This window comes from Grammomys surdaster, unplaced genomic scaffold, assembly GCF_004785775.1.
Source record: "Grammomys surdaster isolate TR1022 unplaced genomic scaffold, NIH_TR_1.0 126059, whole genome shotgun sequence".
Taxonomy (NCBI): Eukaryota; Metazoa; Chordata; class Mammalia; order Rodentia; family Muridae; genus Grammomys; species Grammomys surdaster.
The window spans coordinates 577,944-601,928 of NW_021620869.1; the positions used below are offsets into that span (position 1 = coordinate 577,944).

The 23,985-nt window shown below is 34.1% G+C and overlaps 1 pseudogene; it reads right to left on the reverse strand.

Moving 5' to 3' along the window:
• Positions 1–341: 341 nt before the first annotated feature.
• Positions 342–23,985, reverse strand: part of LOC114610729 — a 32,402-nt pseudogene continuing 8,758 nt past the window's right edge.

The window sequence follows — 23,985 nt, forward strand, 5'->3', positions numbered from 1 at the left end:
TGGAGGAATCTATGGGGCCTCTTTGGCCAATGATTCAACAAGATATATTTCCTTCCTGGCACTAAAGATTTTACTCAATGTCATAAGTTGCAATACTGTGTCCACCATTATACACTTGAATTCCTGACTCCACTTGAATTCCTTTTATATATTTTAGAAAGGTTCTCTAATGACTATACTGAAGTTCTTTGAAGGCTTGATAAATTTATTCAGAAAAGTGATCAAACTGCAGAAAAAAAATGGTTTTTTGAGAAGAAATCCAAAGTTTCACAACCCTTTTTTTTTCCTCTCAACAATTCTGTTTATTAAGATCCTGGTGATGTTTTCTTGACTGAAGTTTTTTATGCATTCAGATATTTTGCATGTTCACTGATGTAGTTAGCAATGAAAGTTGCAGTGAAGAACAATTCATGATCATAGGCCTCTGGTAGCATAAAAGGAAGAGGAGTGTTCTTTCCTGTAGGCAGCCTTGGAGTTATCAGCAATTAACTGATCCTTTGAACAAAACCCGTCATTTTTTCCTTGATCAGTTAATACATCTATCTGGAAACAGGAGATCATGAGACAGATAATGCTATACACTTTCCATTTACTTTGATCTGGTCCCAAATATCCACTAAGTGCCTCCTGGAATCTGGAAGACAGAGTGCTGGGCTGGAAGTTGTACCAAATATTGACATGATTGTATATTTCTAGTGTTTTTCAAGGGACAAACCAGAGCTCCCACTTCCCATGGAGTGACAAAAAATAGTCACCCTTTGTGGGTGCACTAGAAAATTAGCATTTACAAAGCAGGGAAGCGTCTCTGTTACATAAGAGTGCATTCTGTCATTAGTTTTCCGAGGAGGATTTCAGTGGTTGTCATGTAGAGCACGGCACCTGTGCAGAAGTCCCAGCTGTCATCTCCTTTAGTATTGCAGCTACAGGGGCTGGTATCCAAAGCCATGAAGACAATGCCGTGTTCTGAGGCAGATGGCTGACATAGAAAATTTGATATGAAATTTTGTTCTGTGCAAATGAATCCAACAGCCGTTAGAGTACAGAGGACTTCACACTCTTAGCCTGTGGTGGTAGGTAGACAGCAAATCTCACTTTGCATTGCTCTTCAACTCCGGACTGTTTGAAAACTTTCTGCAGTTCTTTAAAGCCCTTGATGCTGGAAATCTGCTTCAATGTCATTCTTCTCCTCTCCAATTGCTACTTGATTATCTGTCTACAAAAAAGGGCAATGGATTTTGGCAAGGAAAATCTTTGGGAGATGGTAGGTAAATATACTGTTTTTATTAACAGTATATTAGAAAATAGTATGCTAGAAAATACGCCATGTGTGTGTGTGTGTGTGTGTGTGTGTGAAATATATGTACAAGAACATAAAGCCGTCAGTCTATCCTGCCCTTTTTTCAGTATGTACTTTTAACAATACATCAGTACAAAAATACAATAAAATATATACTTATGTATGTATACATATATATACATATACACATGTACATGTGTATACATGTACACATATACACATACATATACACATGTACACCTATATACTTATATGCATATATACAATATTTATGTATACATATAGACAATAATATTTATATGTATATACAATAATATTTATACATATTACACATATAAAACCTTTTCTAAATGTGCATATACAATTGTAGAATGTTAATGATTATCGTCATTTTCTCTGTTTTAGCTTACATGGTAAAATGTCTTCTGTGGTCATGAAAGGAGAGAATGTAAAGAGATATGTCAGCACTGAATTCGACACTGAGTATGTCAATTAAAAACGATAACATAGAAATGTGTTCAGAAAGCTGTGATTGTTCAAACAAGAATGTGACTCTCAAATAGGACTTCTGCTAAGGAGGAAGACAGACTTTAGTAGATTTCTAAGGCAGCAGACAGTGGTGAGAATTGGGGGATGGGGAAGAAGATGATTTACCTGTGTGCCAATGCTAATTGTGGCTATAAAAGGAAGGTGACAATAAGTTGTTTTCATAAACTCCCTGATAAGGGTACAGCCACTTAACTTAGGAAAGCACATTGCCACTATGGGAATTTTTGTAAAACCTGTCTTTGATAACTTTGTGACCAAACGTGGGCATGCTGCACATGCTCACTCCTGTCCTAAAATGTACAATTGCATAGATACATAACTATAGATCACTATGTTTCTTTTACACTGTTTCCATGATCAGAAATATTAGAAGCAAAAGACAAAAGTCTAAGAAATGGTATCATGGAATAGCATTCATTACCTTTGTTGTATCTTCAATTTGTAGAACCTGAAACCTAGTACTACCAGCTTTAAATTTGAAACTAAGATATATTTATTTACTTTTTCAAGATTAAATTATTTTCTTCATAAATTATTTGAATAAGTATTCAATAAATATCTGACATATATTTGTTAGGATTAAATGAAAGAAAATATTCAAAATATTCACCAGAGCATGATAACCAACAAGTGGTTGTAAAATGTAATGATTTATAATGTAGATAAGCTCCTGTAAGTTAAAACATGATATAAACTTAATCTGACCATGGATCACACTAAAATTCTGGTAAATATGACCTAAATATGTCTGTTAACTTTAGATATAAATTTCTTAAATTTTACATAGAAGCAATTTATATAACAAATATTGGAAAAATATCAAAGACCATTAGATGCGTTATATTACTCTCTGAACAGAGGACTCAGTGGATTTCATCACATTCTTCACTTAATTTGAGCACATTTGCATAATTCAAAGATACTTTGAAATCTATAGAATGCAATTAGAAACTAAAGCATATATTTTGGAAATCATTGATGAAAATACTAGCCATAAGGAAAGTCTCTTTATAAAGAGAGTATCTTTGCCAAAGCTTGCATAATTTAGGATTTGTTTAACATGAATTGAGAAATAGACAAGTTTCTGTTTATCAGTATATTTTTTCCTTCACTTAAAGTAGGGTACTATTATTAAAAATATCAATTTTTATATTGTTGGTACATTTATGATATTCCTTTCTGACTGTTACAGCTACTGTACATTTAAAATAAAAATAAGTATCAACTTAATTAAGAGGATAAAAGTAATGTCATTTTGACATATACATTCATCATCTAAATTCCCGGAAAACAATAAATTCTCCAAAATTTATTGTTAATGAGACATTAGCAGACAGAAGTTCTGTGATTAATTAAGTCTATTACCAAAGGAAATTACTCAGTTATTGACTCAATTGAGTGTGAAGAAATTCTAAATAATTAGAACAGGTAAAAATACTGGGTTTTAATCTGTGTTATAAGTACAAAACTCCTTTAGATTTAAGCAAACATTGTAAAATCTGTAAAAATTGGTAAGTAAATTTGTCTAAAACCGTCTATAAAAGGAAGTACAGAAAATATAGAAGCATATGGTATGGAATATATATATAATATGTATATATATTATTTATATATAAATTTATATATCTGTTGAAAACAGTAATATGTATTTAAGATAAGCTATTATGTATACTGATGCATAGACTTTGCAGGTATTTTAAGTGTGCTCTGAAATCTAGCACAGCTTTTGTTATGATTATGTCAATTGTATCTTTGGGGTTATAACATATAGAAAATTGGTGCTTTGCTTAGGATAGTACAGAGGTCAATTGTAAGGATGGAACACAAATCTGAGACTCTAACTATAGTGCCTGTATTCATTCACTATGGAGATTCTGCATAATTGCAGCAATGACCTTGAGAGGCTCCTTTGAGATAGCCCAAGTTATACTTGTACCTTCATGTGAAGCTAATTACTCATAACTGATAGCTTCAAGAACGTGCCTACATCCTTGTGCTTCATCTCCCAACTAAATGTTCCTTTGCAGTTCCAATTCATTTACTTATCTATGGTTCTCAGTAGCCATCAAGGTCAATGAAATGCAAATATTTCTAAGCATATAAGTGTAAATTCTCTTCTCCACATCCTGCCTTTTGGTGTTTATAACCCCTATGTAAATGAGCATAAATTACAATTTGAAAAAAATAAGTTATATATATTATATAATATATATATGTTATATATATATATATTATATATATATTAAAAAAATAAATAAGTGTAAATCAAATTTTTCCCTCTATTTTCCAGATCTAATTGTTTAAAAGAATGATCAAAATGTTTAAGATGGTGGTACCTTATTCTATGACCATTGAATATTTTTGTTATTAAACATTTAGTGATATTTTATCAGATCAAACTAATCTTGCCTTAGCTGTTGGGCCTTGTTACACGTTTCTCCCAACTAAGCATCATCCTTCCTCCTAAAGCCACTGGCTAGTTCTTTGACATTTGCACATTCTTCAACATGTAAAAAGAAATTTTGTTTTCTACTTTGCTTTACCAAGTTTTCCTAGTCCATGTTAAAGTATTATTGTGAAAAGCGAACTTAGGAAAATATATGTTGTTTATATATGTTTAATAATGGTCCACTTAAATTCAGAAAATTTATGGTTATTTTGATTTAACAATTGTTAATTTATACATTTTAGGTTTGCATTTAATCATTATATAATTTCTTATACAACTATTATACAGCTAGGATTTTTATAACATTGGCAGTTGTCATAAAGTTATTCAATAGTAAAACTAAAATAAGTTATGTATGTACGAAGGTATTGGATAAAATTAGAAACTATCAGTGTATTCCTACACAAATGTGTGCATGGGTACATATATGAAATGTTTGATAGACTCAGTAGGGGGTGTGTGTGTCTTAAGAGTCTACCGATAATAGAGACCATGAATTAGGGAGGAGGTAGGGGACATAAAACAGTCAGAATGAAATGGAGGAGGAGAGTAATGTAGATGCAGGTAGATGCGGTACTCATGTATAAAATTCTGAAAAATAATAAAGAAGTTATTAAAATGTATTTTCCTTCTGTTTCTTCAAGGGTTGATAGTGACAGGATTGGGGCATTCGTTCTTGTAAGTGGCCACTGAATTTTAGACCCATATAATTGAATTTTATGTTGCAGACCAAACTATTTTTTCTTCTATTAATTACTAATTCATAATTATAATAGGAATATCTAATTGTCATCAACTCGACACACGAGCAAAGTCGGGCTTGCTAATAGTGAGGCTATTATGTTTTATTTGCTTCCTGTAATAATGAGAAGTGAAATATACACCCTTATAAATTACTTATTTGTTTTTTAGAAAAAGCATATATTTAACTTTTATATTTCAGGAACTGGAGCAGTATATACTTCAGGAACTGGAGCAGGAGGTGAGAAGTTTCAGGTTAAAACAACAACCTGGAGAGAGAGAGACAGAGGCAGAGACAGAGATTGAGACAGAGACAGACAGAGACACAGAAACAAAGAGACTGATAATCAGAGACACAGAGAGAGACAGAGATATACAGAGACAGAGATTTACTGAGAATGGCATGGGCTTCTTAAATCTCAATTGGCACAGCTCCCCCAACTAGGCTACATCTTCTAATTTGTCCCAAAGAGTTGCACCAACTGCCATCGAGAATTAAAATACTTGAGCCTATAGGAGCCATTTAACCATCGCACTATAGTTGTAGTATCTTCTCATAAGAAGTAATAAAATGAAGCTAATCATTAAAAGTAAAAGCCTTTGACCCATTGTATACCTTCTTTCCCTTATAAATAATAAATCAAGCATTAGTTACAACAAACTAATTTTTCCAAATACAGTCAACTATGTTCAGGATTAAAAATCAATCTGGGCCTGATTATTTTTTAAAACTAATGTTTTGGTATAGTTTTTGTTTGATTTTCTAGAGAGTAAAATAATATATAAACTTCATAATTAAGCTTTATATTATTTAAGTCTTAAACCAAAGAAATTGGTAAGTATATGAGTTACTGCTTCATAAGAGTCTTTCTTACAGAAAAGAGTAATGTCAGAGTAATGTCTGATTTTGTTAACCTAATATTTGAAAGCTGAGAAGTTTTTATAATGATAAAATAATTTACTCTCACATTTCACAGTAGAATATGCATTAATTATTTTCTGTTATTTATCATAATTAAATAGTTATTAGCTTTTCAAATGATTCTAGAAGAATATTTAAAAGAGCTAAAATATACAGCGAAATCTTTTATAAAGAGGTTTATAACCACATATTAATTCGGTGCTTATGAATTTTTCAAGTGTCAAACTTTTTATAGTGCTTAATATCTCTTTAAAATATTTAGAAATATGAACATTACATTTTGATACTTTTGATAGATATTATAATTATGATATAGTCTTAAAACAATTAGAATGTATAAATCCATACTCAAGGCATATGTATTGGCAACTATTTTTGTGAACCTTGTTTAAATCCTTAGCTTTTTATTTCTAAACTTTACATTTTTATACATAAAGACTTGCATAATACATTGTACATGCTTCATATTTGATATACTGTTTTGTTCAGAAAATTGTGATAAACTTTCTATGCCTATATAGTAGAAGTAAATTTTTTCTGAATATTTGTGGTTCATAGTTGGATAAATATGATGATAAATATATATAGTAAATATTGAATGATCACTAAAAAAAGCTTAGTTAAAATTCAGGAGCAAAAGCATTATAAAGATTGTACCAGAAAATTAAATCCTTCTGTTCAGTAAATTAAAAACAGTTAAATCTGTAATTGTCATTCCTTTTATGTTTCAAAGTGTAGCTAAGTATAATTATTCTATACATTTTCACACTCACAACTAAAACACATCTGAATTATTCTTCTGAGTGTGAGCTAGTGTTTACATTGTGGTGAGTTGAGATATTCCAATCTACAACTTTTATCATTCTGTTCTAGCATAAATGAACTATGTTGCTTATTATGAGAAGTAAGACATTCACATACAGTCTCTGGTGAAGTATGGATTGGGTTGGAGAAAAATATTTAAAGATAATACTGTCATCTCTTAGAAATATATAATACAATGTATTTTTAAATTATTTTCTATTGAAAAATGATTCTTCTTTCATACAATACATACCACCCACATTTTCCCTTCCCTCTACTCTTTCTAGCTTCTCCCTGTACCTTCCCTCTCCTCCAAATCCAATCCCTCTTCAGAAAAGAGCAGAACTCCAAGAGACAACAACCAAACAGGACAAAACAAGATACAATAAGACAAGGCAAAACCCCTCATATTGAGGCTGCACAATGCAATCCAATAGGAGCAAAAGAGTTCTAAGAGCAGGCAAAAGAGCAGGAGAACTATTTGTTCTGATTGTTAGGCATTCCACAAAATCAACAAGCTAATGGCTATAACATGTGTGCAGAGGACCGTGCAGGCAGGCCCTGTGATTGCCACTTTAGTCTCTATGAGCCCATGTAAATCCTGCTTGGTTGATTTGGTGAACCATTTTCTCTTGGTGTTCTCCATTCCCTCAGACTCCTACAAACGTTCCTCCCTTCTTTTGTGGGGTACTAGAGGAGGGTCTAGATCTATATTGTAAATGGAGAATTGCAGAAGCTTAAGCTTCTGTGAATTATATAAAAATAAAACAATTTTCATTGTTTCAATTTTACTCTCCTGAGTTTGAATGAAACACAGAGAGGGAAAAAAAAAGACAGACATTTTAGCACTTTAAGGGTTCTATTTTTTACAAATTTCCCATGTTTATAAACTCTCCCTCCAAATTGCTAATCAAACAAACCATTTGACAAACACTATACTAAAATGTTTAAAGACAATACAGAGAAATCATTTCTTTCTGTCCTCAGATGCAGGTGTTTTCTATTTATAAAAGTATGGTACATACAATTTTATAGTAGCAATTTAGCACCAATTTATTACAACACAATATTAAATCAGAAAATTAACTTTTCATTATCTATTAACCTTAGCTACCTTATGAGTAAATATAATATGATAGAGAAGCCAACATTAGAGTAGAGATTAATAAACATGAGAATATTTTTTTAGATAGTATTCTCAGTGTTTTGATTATATGAATGATGCTTTATATTTTATTATAAAATAACCATTTTTAATTTAAAAAGCTGTTCATACTTACTTTTAGACATATTTCTTCAGTTATTTATATGACTTAAATTTAATTTCCAAAGCAATTTAAATCATAAGCATTACTTTTGGTATGAACTTTAACCTTAAGAAGAAAACAACACCCAAGAAAACACAAGGAGTAAATAATATAAGATAAGCAAATCAAAGAAGACAGCTCCCACACCAGAAAAAAAAAAACAGTAATGGGAATCAACACATACTGTTCATTAATAATTCTTAACATCAATGGTCTCAATTCCACAATAAAATGAAGAGACAAACAGACTGGATTAGAAAACAGGATCCATCCTTTTGCTTCATTAAAGAAAAATACCTTAACAAGATAGGTGTTATCTCAGGGTCCGATGATGGAAAAAGATATTCCAATCTTGTACCTAAACAGTAAACTGGATGAAACTATTTTAACATTTAACAAAATAGACTTCAAACCAAAATTAATCAGAAGAGATAGGGAAGGACAAGACATACTCATCAAAAGAAAAATTCTCCATCTATAGGGGAAACTAAGATATTCCATGATTAAACCAAATTTACATAATATCTTTCCACAATTCCAGCCTTACAAAGGATAATAGATAAAAACTCCAACACAAGGAAGAAAACTACAACTTAGAAAAGGCAAGAAAGTGATCTTCCGACAAACCCAAAAGAAGATAGCCACACAAAAATAGTTCCACTTCTAACAACAAAAATAACAGGAAGCAACAGTCATTTTTCCTTAATATCTCTTAACACCAATGGACTCAATTCCCAATAAAAAGACATGGACTAACAAATTAAATACATAAACAGGACCTAACATTTTGTTGCATACAGGAAACACATCTCAGTGACAAAGACAGGTACTACCTCAGAGTAAAAGGCTAGAAAATAATTTTCCAAGCAAATTGTCCCAAGAAACAAGCTGGAGTACCCATTCTACTATCGAATAAAATCCGTTTCCAACCAAAAGTTATCAAAAAATATAAGAAAGAACACTTCATACTCATCAAAGGAAAAAACTACTAAGATAAACTCTTAATTTTAAATATCTATGCTCCAAATGTAAGGAGGACACCCACATTAATAAAAAAAAAAAATACTGAAGCTCAAAGCATATATTGCACCTCACACAATAATAGTGGGGAACTTGAACACCCCACCCTCAGAAATGGACAGATCATAGAAACAGAAACTAAACAGAGACAAAATAAAATTAACAGAAGTTATGAACCAAATGGATTTAACAGAAATCTATAAAACATTTCATCCTAAAACAAAATAATATACTTTTTTCTCATCACTTCATGGTACCTTCTCCAAAATAGACCATATAATTGGTCAGGAAACAGGCCTCAACAGATACAAAATGATTGAAATTATCCCTTACATCCTATCAGATCAACATGGATACAGGCTGGTCTTCAATAATAATAAAAACAAAAACAATGGAAAGCTCACATATACCTAGAAACTGAACAACACTCTATTCAATGATAACTTGGTCAAGGAAGAAATCAAGAAATTAAAGACTTTTTAGAATTTAATGTAAATGAGGATACATCATACCAAAACTTGTGGGAAACAATGAAAGCAGTACTAAGAGGAAAACTCATAGCTCTGAGTGCCTACAAAAAGAAACAGGAAAGCATACACTAGTATGCTTTTTTTTTTTTCAGGTGACAGCACACCTGAAAGCTCTAGAACAAAAAGAAGCAAATACACCCAAGAGGAGTAGGCAGCAGGAAACAGTCAAACTCAGGGCTGAAATCAACCAAGTAGAAACAAAAAGAACTATGTAAAGTATCAACAAAACCAGGAGCTTGTTCCTTGAGAAAATCAACAAGATAGATAAACCCTTAGACAGACTAACCAGAGGGCACAGAAACAGTATCCAAATTTATAAAATCAAAACTAAACAGGGAACGTAACAACAGACACTGAGGAAATTAAAAAAAAAAATAATCAGATCCTATGACAAAAGACTATACGCAACAAAATTGGAAAATCTGGATGAAATAGACAATTTTCTAGACAGAAACCAGTTACCAAAGTTAAATCAGGAGCAGATAAACCATCTAAACAGTCCCATAACCCCGAAAGAAAGAGAAGCAGTCGTTAAAGTCTACACACACAAAAAACACAGGACTGGGTGGTTTTAGTGCAGAATTCTATCAAACCTTCAAAGAAGACCTAATACTAATTATCTTTAAACTATTCTACAAAATAAAAACAGAAGGAACATTACTCAATTCATTCTATGAAGCCACAATTATAGTCATACCTAAACCCCACAAAGACCCAACAAAGAAGGGAACTTCAGACCAATCTGCCTTATGAATATAGATGCAAAAATACTCAATAAAATTCTTGCAAACTGAATTAAAAAACACATCAAAGCAATCATCCATCATGAACAAATGGGCTTTATCCCAGGAATGCAGCGATGGTTCAATATATGGAAATCCATCAATGTAATCCATTATATAAACAAACTCAAAGGGGGAAAAAAAACACATGATAATATCACAAGATGCTGAGAAAGCATTTGACAAAACTCAACATCCCTTCATGGTAAAAGTCCTGGAAAGAACAGGAATTCAAGGTCCATACCTAAACATAGTAAAAGCAATATACAGCAAACCAGTAGCCAACATCAAACTAAATGGAGAGAAACTTGAAGTAATTCCACTAAAATCAGTAATTAGACAAAGCTGCCTACTCTATTCCTACCTGTTCAATGTAGTACTGGAAGTCCTAGCCAGAGCAATTAGAAAACAAAAGGAGATCAAAGGGATACAAATAGGAAAGGAAAAAGTCAAAATCTCACTATTTTTCCCCAAAAGCTGCCTGTCTACATTAGCTTATAGCCATCTGTTTCAATGTTTTTCCACTGAGACCCAAGACTTGCTGTTAGTATACATGTATGACAGGCCTATTGCTGATTTTAGGCCCATGGCTGATTTTAGGCCTTCAGTGTATAAGCAGGGCTGCCCCTGACATCTCCCTTCTCTAAATATAGAAGGGTTGTGGCAATTCTAATCTTGCGAAGGCGGGGATAGAGGCCTGACCTCCAGTACTTGAAGGGGACCTTGTAATGGCTACAGTCCCCCTGTCGTTGACCAGTGAGGCATGAGTGCCATACCCATCCTGATGTCTTTTTCCTGGAGAGGGGATACTTTTGACATCAACCCCTATGCAGTCAGGCTTGACCCTCAGGGAACCCAGAGAGATATTTTTATCTTTTATTTATATTCCCTTGCAGTGCTTAGCCTCGCAGCCTAAGCAAGAATTCAGATCGAATGTCAGAGAAAATTTACAAGCCTGAGTAGTCATAGACCTTGTAAATAGGTAGCATGGCAGACAATACCAACTTAGATAAGGACGAGCTAGTCATAGGCAGAGTCATAGTGACTTGTCCCCTGAACCTTCACCCAGCCGATACCCGGTTCTGAAAGATATCTGTATTCCCCCTGAACATCCACACTCCAGTGTCAGTCCCTTCCCCACATCCTGCCTTTCTGTGTTTATAACCCCTATGTGAATGAATTACAATTTGAGAAAAAATAAATTATTTTAAAAAAAATCTCACTATTTGCAGATGATATGATAGTGTACTTAAGTGACCCCAAAACTTCCACCAAAGAATTCCTAATCCTGATGAACAACTTCAGCAAAGTGGCTGGATATAAAATCAACTCAAACAAATCAGTAGCCTTCCTCTACTTGAAGGATAAACAGGCTGAGAAAGAAATTAAGGAAATGACACCCTTCACAATAGTCAGAAATAATATAAAATACCTTGGTGTGAATCTAAGCAAGCAAGTGAAAGATCTGTAACAAGAACTTAAAGTCTCTGAAGAAAGAAATCAAACTAGATCTCAGAAGATGGAAACATTTCCCATGCTCATGGATTGGCAGGATTAATATAGTAAATATGGCCATCTCGGCGAAAGCAATCTGCAGATTCAATGCAATCCCCATTAAAATCCCAACTCAATTCTTCATAGAGATAGAAAGAACAACTTGCAAATTCATTTGCAATAACAAAAAACCCAGTATAGCAAAACTATTCTCAACAATAAAAGAACTTCTGGGGGAATCACCATCCCTGACCTCAAGCTGTACTACAGAACAATAGTGATTAAAAACTGAATGGTATTGATACAGAGACAGGCAGGAAGATCAATGGAATAGAATTGAAGACACAAAAATGAACTCACACACTTATGGTCACTTGAACTTTGACAAAGGAGCTAAAACCATCCAGTGGAAAAAAGACAGCATTTTTAACAAATGGTACTGGAAGTTGCATGTAGAAGAATGCAAATCGATCCATTCTTATCTCCTTGAACAAAGCTCAAGTCCAAGTGGATAAAGGATATTCATATAAAACCAGATACCCTGAAACTAATAGAAAAGAAGGTAGGGAAGAGACTTGAATACTTGGGCACAGTGGAAAAGTTACTGAACAGAACAACAATGGCTTATGCTCTAAGATAAAGAATTGACATATGGGACCTCATAAAATTACAAAGCTTCTGTAAAGCAAAGGACATTGTCAATAGGACAAAATGGCAACCTACAGATTGGGAAATGATCTTTACCAGTCCTACACTGATAGAGGGCTAATATCCAAGATACAAAAAGATCTCAAGAAATTGACTCCAGACAATCAAATAACCCTATTAAAAATGGCCTACAGAGCTAAACAAAGAATTCTCAACTGAGAAAACTCAAGTGACCAAGAAGCACCTAAAGAAATGTTCAACATCCTTAGTCATCATGCAAATGTAAATCAAAACAACACAAGTCAGAATGGCTAAGATCAAAAACTCAGGTGATAGAAGATGCTGACAAGGATATAGAGAAAGAGGAACATTCCTCCATTGTTGGTGAGATTGCAAGCTGGTACAACCACTTTGGAAATCAGTCTGGTGGTTATTCAGAAAATTGGACATAGCATTACATGAGGACCCAGCTATACCACTTCTGGGGATATACCCAGAAGATGCTCCAACATAAACAAGGATACATGCTCCACTATGTTCATAGCAGCCTTATTTATAATATCCAATAACTGGAAAGAACCCAGATGTCCTTCAACAGAGGATTGGATACAGAAAATGGGGTACATATACACAATTGAGTATTACTCAGCTATTAAAAACAATGAATTCATGAAATTCTTAGGCAAATGGATGGAATTAGAAAATATCATCCTGAGTGAGGTAGCCCAATCACAAAAGAACACACATGGTATGCACTTACTGATAAGTGGTTATTTGTCCAAAAGCTTGCAATACCCAAGATACAACTCACAGACCACATGAAGCTCATGAAGAAAGAAGACCGAAGTGTGGGTACTTTGGTCCTTCTTAGAAGGCCTATCAAAATACTCACAGGAGCAAATATGGAGACAAAGTGTGGAACAGAAACTGAAGGAGACTTCCCCAGCTGGGCATCCATCCTATGTGCAGTCACCAAAGGCAAACATTGTTGTGGATGCCAGGAAATGCATACTGACAGGAACCTGATATAGCTGTCTCCTTAGATGCTTTGTCAGAGCTGACACATACAAAGGCAGATGCTCACAGCTAGCCATTGAACTGATCATGGGGTTCCCAATGGAAGAGTTAGAGAGAAGACTGAATGGGGCCCCATGGGGAGAGCAACAGTACCAACCAACCAGAGCTCCCAGGACCTAAAAACACCAGCCTGGGAGCACATAGGGAGGAACCCATGGCTTCAGCTGTATATGTAGGGGTTGATGGCCTTGTTAGGCATAGGTGGGAGAGGAGGTCCTTGGGCTGGATGTGAAGGCTGGATGCCCAGTGTGGGGGAGTTTGAGGGAGGAAAGGTGTGAGTGTGTGGGTGGATTGGTGCACACCCTCATAGAAGCAGGAGGAGGGGGCATGGGATAGGAAGTTTCTAGGGAGGCAGGAAATGGAGAAAGAGGATAATATCTGAAATGTAAATAAATAAAATATTCAATTTAAAAAAATTTTAAAAAGCAAAAAAAAAAAAAAAGGAAAGGAAAGGAAAATTCTCAATAAAATACTTACAAACCAAATCGAAGTACAGGTCAAAAGGACCATCCACCATGATCAAGTAGGCTTCATCTCAGATACACAGGAATGGTTCAACATACATAAATCAATAAATGTAAACCACCATATAAGCAAACAGAAAGAAAAACTTGATGTTAATCTCATTAAATAAACAAAAGTTATATGACAAGACCCAATATATCTTTGTGACAAAATTAATGAAAGTATTCAGGATATAATTGGCGTACCTTCACATAATAAAGGTGTTCACAGCAAACATAGCCAACAACAGGCTAACAATAAGAAACCCAAAGCATTTTGTTGGGATATACTGTGTGAAGGCGTATCACTGTGTATTCAAATGTTAATTCTTTACCAGCAAAGAGCTAGCAGTCCATCACCCATCACCTGTTTCATATTTTATAAATATTTGTTCCTTCTTCACCAGTCTAAGGCAATCTAGGATTTTATCTGATTGGTATTAATAACAAGCTGATGACCAATAGCTGGGCAGGAAAGGGAAAGCAGAATTTCCAGGCAGAGATAGGGACGCTCAAGAAGAATGAAGTTATTTTACTTGATACTCATAGATGAGTGCCTTGTCCAGTCATCACCTAGAAAGGAGTGGGTACAGAGACCTGCAGGAAGATATTATACAGAGAGTCCAATTTGAAGACCTAGATTCATTCCTTCTCCCATGAAGATCAGGGAATCCCATTGAAGAAGGCCTGGAAAGATTGTAGGAGTCAGAAAAGATAGAGGACACCAGGAGAATATGGCCTAAAAACTCAACTAAGCAGGCCTTACTTGAGCTTGCAGAGACTGAAGTGGCAAGTACAGGGTCTGCATGAGTCTAGACCAAATCCTCCAACTATATGCTATGGCAGTTAGCTTGGTGGTTTTGTGGGACTCCTGACAGTTGGAGCAGGTATGCCTCTGACTCTTTGCCCACTCTTGGAACTTTTCTTCCTGTTGGGATATGAGGCTTTTGCTTTGTCTCCTTGCTTCTTGTTTCCTGCTTGGTTGTTGTCTCTTAGAGATCTGCTATTTTCAGAAGAGGAAATGGAGGTGGAGTGAATCTGAGGAAGAAGGGAATAGGAAGGAGATGGGAGGAATGGCAGGAGGAGAAACTGTGATAGAGATTATTATATGAGAAAAAAATCTATTTTCAGTATAAAAAAATCTGTTAGCTCAGACACTTAACGTAGGTAATGGACACAGCTATTCATTTTATATACAGGGTGAAAAATATATAGTTTGGTTCTGCAGGTTTGCATATAGATTTTCCCAGCATCACTTTAAAATGACTCTGTCTTTTTTTTTTTCAGTGTATATTTTGGACAATTAACTAAGAAGATCTGACCACTGATGAATTAATAATGTGAACAAAAGATGACTGCCAGGAGCTGGTTATAATCCTCAACTGTTGCTTTTATATAAAGCTAGGTAGACTCAATATTGAATGACACATCTATGTTATACAAAAATGTGTATATGCTACTTTAATAATTCTGTTTCATATAAAGGTAAGACTTAAGTCTGAATGAGCCTCATAGAGGTTTTTTTTTGAAGTGGCATAAATATAATCACAAGTTATTAAAGAAAAAAAGAAGGATGTGAGCAATATTGTCACATCTTCCTAGCACCTGTGGTGATGCCCTGACTGGCTGTAAGGTTCTGAGCTTTGAGATATTTAATTAGGCTCTTCAGATGTCAGTTATGTATTCTACCTCTATACTGTTATTGACATGTGAGAGCTTAAAGTTTCAAATCAAAATATCAAACTCTATGATTGTCTGCCAAACGATAGTATCTTCCATGCATTCTACGATAGGAAATCTGTACCTGTGAAATCTAAACAATACAGTAGTCTAAACAGTTTCTGTAAATGACAGGAAAGGGAAAGAGAATCCAATATTATTTCAATTAAAAAATAAGTAAAATTGTAAAAAATAAATACTTTGGCTCTAACTAATGGAAAACTTGATTAGTAAATAAAATGGCTTGTTTTCTCACAGAACAACAAGAATACAATATAAAGGTAAAAAGGTTATCTGAAATAGCTCTAAAATAGAAATCATTACAATAGTTCAGTCAAAAGAAACTCTGTACTGTACTTTCATAAGGCTTATGATTTTATTTCTCCATATGCTTATTTTATTGTAAAGATCTCTGGCAGTATTAAAAGTTATCAGCTCACATAATAGCATGCTTGTCTATTGGTATCATGAGTTTACAGAGTTACAAATAATACTTAACTCAGGCAGGCAAAGTGGCTCTACTATTGAGATATCTATCATTGATTGATCTTGGAGAAGACCAAGATAAAATTTCCAAGGCAGTGTACCATATAGACCATGACATGTTTCAAGGCACAGGCCAAGAAGATTTTGTACTTTTCCACCACCTGGACCCTCTTACCCCCTCCCCTTGTAAAACATGCTAAAAAAAAAAATTTCCAGTGCCCATGAAACATAGCTCATGACTGCCTGTAACTCCAACTTAGAGAATCCAACACCTACTGGTTTAAAAGGCCACCTGCACCTACGTGCATATATATACCACACACACTCATTTACACAGATATATATATAATACAAATAACACACTTAAAACTACTTAGTCTTTTCACATTTGTTCAAATTTAAAATGACACTCCTCAGAATTCAATCCAGATAAGTTCATGTTAATAATGACAATATCAACAACTCAGGAGTGTGATATATCTTATTCTCTGTTCAATGTGTTTATAAATAAATTGTTTATATAATAATATGCTTTGTTATTTGCCTTTATTTGGAAGCATGCAAAAGATATCTAGGAAATTGTGTCTTTGGGATAAAATTAAAAAGGTAAAATAAATTATACACGCCTCATCCACTTCTCAGACACAGAGACCTGTGGAGTCCAAACTGGAACTACAGCCAGGAAACCCCCATACCAGGACCACTAGAACCAGAACTAGAATTCCAATTAATTAGAGACCAGCAAAGAGAGCTTACTCCTCCTCACTCTTTCCCTGCCATTTGCTTGTCTTATCAGTCATCCTTATGAGCCTGAGCTTCAGAGTCACAGAACTTCAACAAGGGAGCCCCATAGCCAGTAAGACCACCCACCCAGTTGACTGTTTATTAGCCACCCAACCCACCACTAGACTCCAGTAACATATGGGGTCTAATTGTGAAACCCAAATTGGTCCAAGAATTAAAAGCTGCACAATCTAATAAATTAGGGTAACAGCAAAGACATCTTTAAACATTCATGAAACAAGACAATAACAGATACCAAGAAACATCACCACCAATCTGAATCCAGAGGGCCAAGTATCAACACAAAGGCACAAACAACAGTAGTAAAGACAATGTTTCTCCTGAGAGAGCAATTTAGCTGATACAGAAGACAGTAGGCTGAATGAAGCAATTATAAATATGTTCAAGAAACTCAACATTTATATCAATAAATACCTACCTTAAATTAAGATAGTGCAAACACAAACACTTTATCTGAATAAAGCCATAACTATATTTCAAGACATGAACATATAATTTTATAACATAAAAGGACTTCTGAAGAACAGCCAAACTAAAATAAAATTCAAAATAAAAATCTAAGAAATTCAAAAAAGAAGCTTATGGAAACATGTCACTAACAGATTGGTTCAAACAGAATATGGATAAGGTAAGAGAAGTGGATCACTTTGTCAATATAAAGGCCTAATTTTAAAAATCTAAATAAATATATACAGAATTAAAGGTTTAGTTTCTACTAAGTCAGTTCTACAGTATAGTCTAGAAGAAAGACTGAAGAAAATATTCCTAGGATGCAAGAAATTAAATATCCAGAACAATTAAGCAAAAGAAGTCTAAGATAATAAGACTCCAACAAGAGTATGACAGGAATTTATAGCCATTGTTTAACACTCAATATTAATGGTCATAATTTTCCATTAAAAGACATAAACTAACAGATTATATTACAAAACATGACCTATCTGTTTTGCTGCCTCCAAGAAACATAGTAACCATCAACAATTGTTAAACTCTTAAAGTGAAAATTTGAGAAAAGTTATTTGAAGCAAATGGAACTAAGAAACAAACAAAGGTAGCTATTTTGATACTTGACAAAACTGATTGCAAATCAGCATTTGTCAACAAGGAAGAACACTATATACTCACTGAAGGAAAGAGCCAACAATATAATGCTATGAGTCTAAACATTTACATGCCAATCACAAATGCATTAAGTTTCATAAAATGCATGATATTGAATATAAAATCACAGATTGACTCTAACTTGTTGATACTGAGTTACTTCAATAACCCATTCTCACCAATACACTGATAATACAGACAAAAACTAAGACTTCAAGTTATTTAAAATCACAACTCTAGTGATTCCAGCAGACATTTACAGAACATTTTATTTATTCATTCAAGAATATACTTTCTTCTCAGCAGCCCTTGGAATGTTCTTCAAAACTAACCACATATTGGGAACAAAGCAGGTCTCCACAAATATAGGAAAACTGAAATAATAGCATGTATCACACCTGACTACGAAAAATCAAAAGCTGGATATCAGAAAGAACAGGAACATGAGTATGAACGCAACTGATATGAAACAAATTACTGAACAAAAATTACGTCAAGAGAGAAATCAAAAGAATTAAAGTGTTTAGAACTGAAAGAAAATGAAAATGCGACAAAGGAAAATATATGGAACTTGAGGAAAGTGTGCAGTCTTAAGGGCTTATGTCACAAACATGAGAGATCTTATGTTAATTACTTATTGATCTACTTGAAAACTTTAGAAAAAGAACAAATTACACTTTAAAGGTATGTTGCTAATAGATTATAAGACCAGGGTTTAAATAAATTAATTATATTAGAAAAAACTAACCTTGTTAGTAATTAATAGTTCACTATATGGACAGGGGCCCAGTCAATAAGTAGGAAGTTACTGTAGGGAAACCTACCCCACTACCTAGGGCTAGAGGATCATGGTTCTGAGAAGAGATCCTTAGTCACACTTTCCTTATCCCTAACTATGTTCTAAGTATTTGTTCATTTACACACAGATGTGTGTGGTCCTCATCCCATATCAAGAAAACTGGTCTCTGCAAAAGATGGACAGCATTCCAGAAAACCACAATCATTTCAAATGCAGATTCATAGTCACAATGAATACATCTATAAAACAATTTCCATATCTAAGGCTTGGGAACATTGCAGAAGAGGGTACAGAAAGATAGAATGAGCCAGAGGAACAGTTTCTTATCATATTCTCTGTTCTAGAAATGTCAGAAGCTATACCCATAAAGTCCCAGCAATTAATCTGCCTAAATAAGAGCTGAAAAAGGAGACCAACAGGAGACATGATAAAGTGAACAGAGGAAAGATCACAAGGCCTCATCCTTACACAAAGAACTGTAGGCAACAAAGGAATTCTGAGAGTTGGAGAAATATTCAGCAGAATAAAGAAATACGTTCAAATTCTTTTTATGAAGCTATTATTGACTTGATATCAAAAACCAAAGAACCAGCAAAAAATAAGACAATTATAAAGCAATGTAATTTTAAATACATATCTACTTAAATCAGGAACAAGATTAACAATGAGATGTTCATTCTTTTCACTCTTCTGTTTTATAAACACAGTGACTGAAAACTAATCTAGGGCCATAAGACCAATTAAGAAGGATAGTTATGTACAATAAGGAAAGGAAGAATTCAGAAGATCTTTGCAGATTGTGTGGTTGTATGTACAAAGGCTCTAAGACTCCACCAGAAAATTTAAAAGGCTCATAAATACATTGGGCAAAATAGCAGGAGATTACTGTATTGACCCTCCCCTCCCCAAACGATACAGACTATTTCTATTGTTCTTGGATATTCCCTAGAACTTGGTAATAAGACCCTATTTTTGAAAGCACTATATACTTGAGTCAGACCATGGCTAAATCTTGTCGGTACTTGACTTACTGGCTAGCTTTCAGAATGCTGAAAGGTGCTAAATATGCTACTGGAGAATAGTGATCATCAGTCTAACTCAGTTTTGACCACTGAAGGATAAAATATTGACCTGAGTTGCATTCTGTGTCTACTGATGGAATAGTAGCACGAATGTTATCAGAGTAAACAACCAATTCTCAATTTGACTGAAGATAATCTCTATAAGCTGAAACCCATACATGGCCCAGTCAATGAGCCCAAGAATTTGTGGTTAAGTAAGTCAGAGACACACTAATATTCAGCTAAATTGACATGATTTTTAAAGGAATCCCTACTGCACTGGTATACGCATATATCAATGTTATCTCTCAACCCTCATCAAAGAAGAAGCTTCTTGCACTAGATGGGAATTAACAGAGATTAGCAGTGTGCAGAGAATAAGAGACTTCAGAGTGATCAACCATAAATGAGATACCTCTAAACACTTTCAAGTGTTTACTAAATGCATAATACAAATTCTCCAAATATAATATATTATTCAAGACTTGTTCTGTTACATTCCTTTTGTTTTGTTGACAGCATAGAATGAACTGTAGTAATCAGAGGTGACTGTATCAAGCACTGGGAAACATCTTTCCAGGGGAATTTTAAATGCCAAGAAATTTACCTTATTCCTGTGTAAGTAAATTTAATCAATGAAATGCATATTAAAATTGAAATAGCTAAAATGGAAATCCTATATTCACCACATTACAAAAAAGCAGAAATAGAAGAGCCCCAAGGGAAGGCACTCATTCAAACAGTCAGGAATGCCCGTAAAAAGACTAAACTGAAAGCTATAATATATATGCAGAGGACCTGGTGCAGGCCCCGACAGGCCCTATGCTTGCCACTTCAGTCTCTATGAGTTCAGAGGGCCTTGTTCTCCTGTTGTTCTCCATCTGCTCTACCATGTCTGCAAAATATGTTAGAGCAATAATAGCCCAAAGTGTGTGTCTGATTTGACATAAGGCCCACTCCACAAGATAGAACCCACACCTGACACTGCTTCAGTGACCAAGAACCAAGGATTAGATGGTCCAGAATCTACGCTTAATGCTACTGTACACTGGATAATTCGAATGCTGATTTTTGTGCACCCTTATCTGGTTGCAATCTTTTTTCCAAATATCTCCTGTCTTAACATTGTGTAAACATTGCTCGCAATTCTTTCCTGATTTATAAATAAAAGCTGATCATTCATTGACTGATCAGGGGAGAGATTAGGGCAGGACTTCCTCCCACTCAGGGGAGTTTGCAGAGGAGAGAGGATGTGGGGATGAGCCACAGGGAAAGAGTCCAGAAGACACCATGAGAAAACAGCTCTAGCAGAGAAAGCCATAAAATTCGATTATCTTGAGGTTTTGGCTGGAAGGTAGCCAGGAGGATTAAACAGGATTAAAGAGGATTAAAACAGAGTAATACTGCTCAATTGTTGTGACTTTAAAGCATGTTAAATAAATGCAATGGTCCAGTCTCAATTATTTTGGGACTAGCTGGGTTAAGAGAAAAATGTCGACACTCATAAAAGGCCAGTAACACCAGAGACCTAGAATAAAACCAAATACTACTTGTCTAAAATAGAGAAAAAGGAAAAAAGTAACAATAAAGTCACTGCTATGATACTGAGCTATACTTAGTCTTGTGTCTTAGTCAGCTACCATCATAAGAGAAGATTCTTCCTGCATCAGAGGCATACAAATACAGAAACCAGCAACCAGGTACTACTCTGAGAGGTTTTGGAACATACTGCTCTAAATGAGATATCACCATCAAATTTCTCCCCTCAGAATTCAACAGAAGAGGAAAAGAAGGAGTATGAAAACATTCAAAGTTTGATTTCTATAAGTATCCACATGACTGAAAGAGTATGTTCTCTGTTGTGATACATCCTGTATAGAAAGACTCATACAGAAAAGCTCTGAAAACGTTAGGCCGCTTCTTCGCTGTTACCTTGTGATTAAACAAGTCTTACTAGGGCATTATTCTCCAAGTTCCTATTACAAAAAACTCAAAGCTTGATTCAAATTGTGTTGTAAAATATATTGAAATTATAAGTTTTTCAAATATGCATCTTCCTTCTATATTCCTAAAAACAGAACCTGTACTATGTATAAAACATAATCTAGCATTTTATAACATTGAAATTATATTTGAAGTAAATAATTTTAGCAACATTGAAAATATATAATACTTTAGATTTGATATAGTGGTTACAAAAGAAAGTAGCAATGTAAAAAGTCACTGAGAACAAGAACAGGTGGTTTATTGTTAGGCTCCATAACAGACCATAACTGGCAATGTTTGGCAGGGGCTTGGAAATTAGATATCACCTGGGAAACGAGAAGAAATTTTCTCAAAAATAAGTTAGCAAGACAATGTTACAGAGCAGTAGAAAACCAAGAGGTTGATCGCAAGAGGAAAGGTTTTTTGTTTTTAAGTGATTGAGATGTCTATCATTAATTCTATAAGTGATATAGAAATGTATAGTTTGCAACCTCATAGGAAGAATAACAATATCAACCAAACAGACCCCCTACGCAGAGCTCCCAGAGACTAAACTACCAATTAAAGAGTACATGTGCTCCTTGAAACAAACTTCATAGAGTAAATCCTTAATATGTAAGAACATATGAAATAAAAGTAACAATATAAAAATATGTAAGCAAGTTAGAACATAGTACAAAAATGTAATCCTTAAAAGTAACAAAAATGACTGTATTGCATAGTATATTGGAAAAGTTTCATTGCTTGCTAAGTTTAAACAAAGCTAAAATATTAAAGAGGCTATCATCATAAAAACACATTTTCTAGAATTATAAAAGTAAAGAAAAATGTATCCATAAATATTCACAAACATATGTCAAATTGATTAAAAATAAGTAATCAAAAATTCTTCTAGGTATGTCATTGTAACATACATAGATGATTTAAAATATATTTGAATTTTGTAACAATGCTGTTCATCTGCATTGCTTTATTTGCCTTATGGAAGGACTTCAGCATGTTCTTTTTTAATTTTTTAATTGGATATTTTATTTATTTATAATAGAAATATCATTCTCTTTCCCCATTTTCCCTCCCTAGGACCCCTATCCCATCCCCCTCCTCCTTTATGCTTTTATACCATTTTGTACTTGCCTTAAAAATTTCCAAGGCAAATCTTTTCAGTAGTTATTTATTCCAGCACATTAAGCGGAATCTGGAACTTTATACTAAGTTTTTACAAAGTTAATCTATAGGCAGATAAATCTAATTGGGAAAGTAAATGTCTAAACACTTTAAATGTAACTTCCTCTTCTGATTCAAGAGTAATATTTTTAGCTGATAAAATATGTGCTTGAAAGCCAAGACTGTGAGCATTCTTGGTTGAAAAGAAGTGAAGAAAAATGGAGAAAGAGTAAACTGGATTTTTTTCCCTCATTCCCCAAAGGTGTTTACAAAACTCTCAGCTCAAGATAATTTAAAGTTTACTATTTTGACTATAGGATTTAAGATGTAATTGCTTTGTCTTTCCTTGTTCCTCTCTAGAATTGCTCTCACAACCCACACGTTCTTCAGTGCTACAAGCTTTTGCATTAACCTCTAGGGCAGTAGGATGGAATTGAGACAGGTTTTGTAATTAGCTGTGGTTGTAAAAGTCAGGCTTTCAGAAGGCAGAAGTTGCCATCAGAGTCAGTATCAGAAGAGAGTCCAACAGCAACTGCACTTGGAGAATAAATCTGTTGCTGTAGCAACCAGGCCCCATTTGCTATCAATGAAGGAAACATACAGAGAAAATGAATAAAATGTTTCTCTTCAATTTTAAAAGGATAAAAGTTTTTTAGATTCAACAATTTGAATAAGTTTCAACTTTTAGATCTTAAAATCAAACTATCTAAAAGTATAATTACAAAATAACTAGACCAATGAA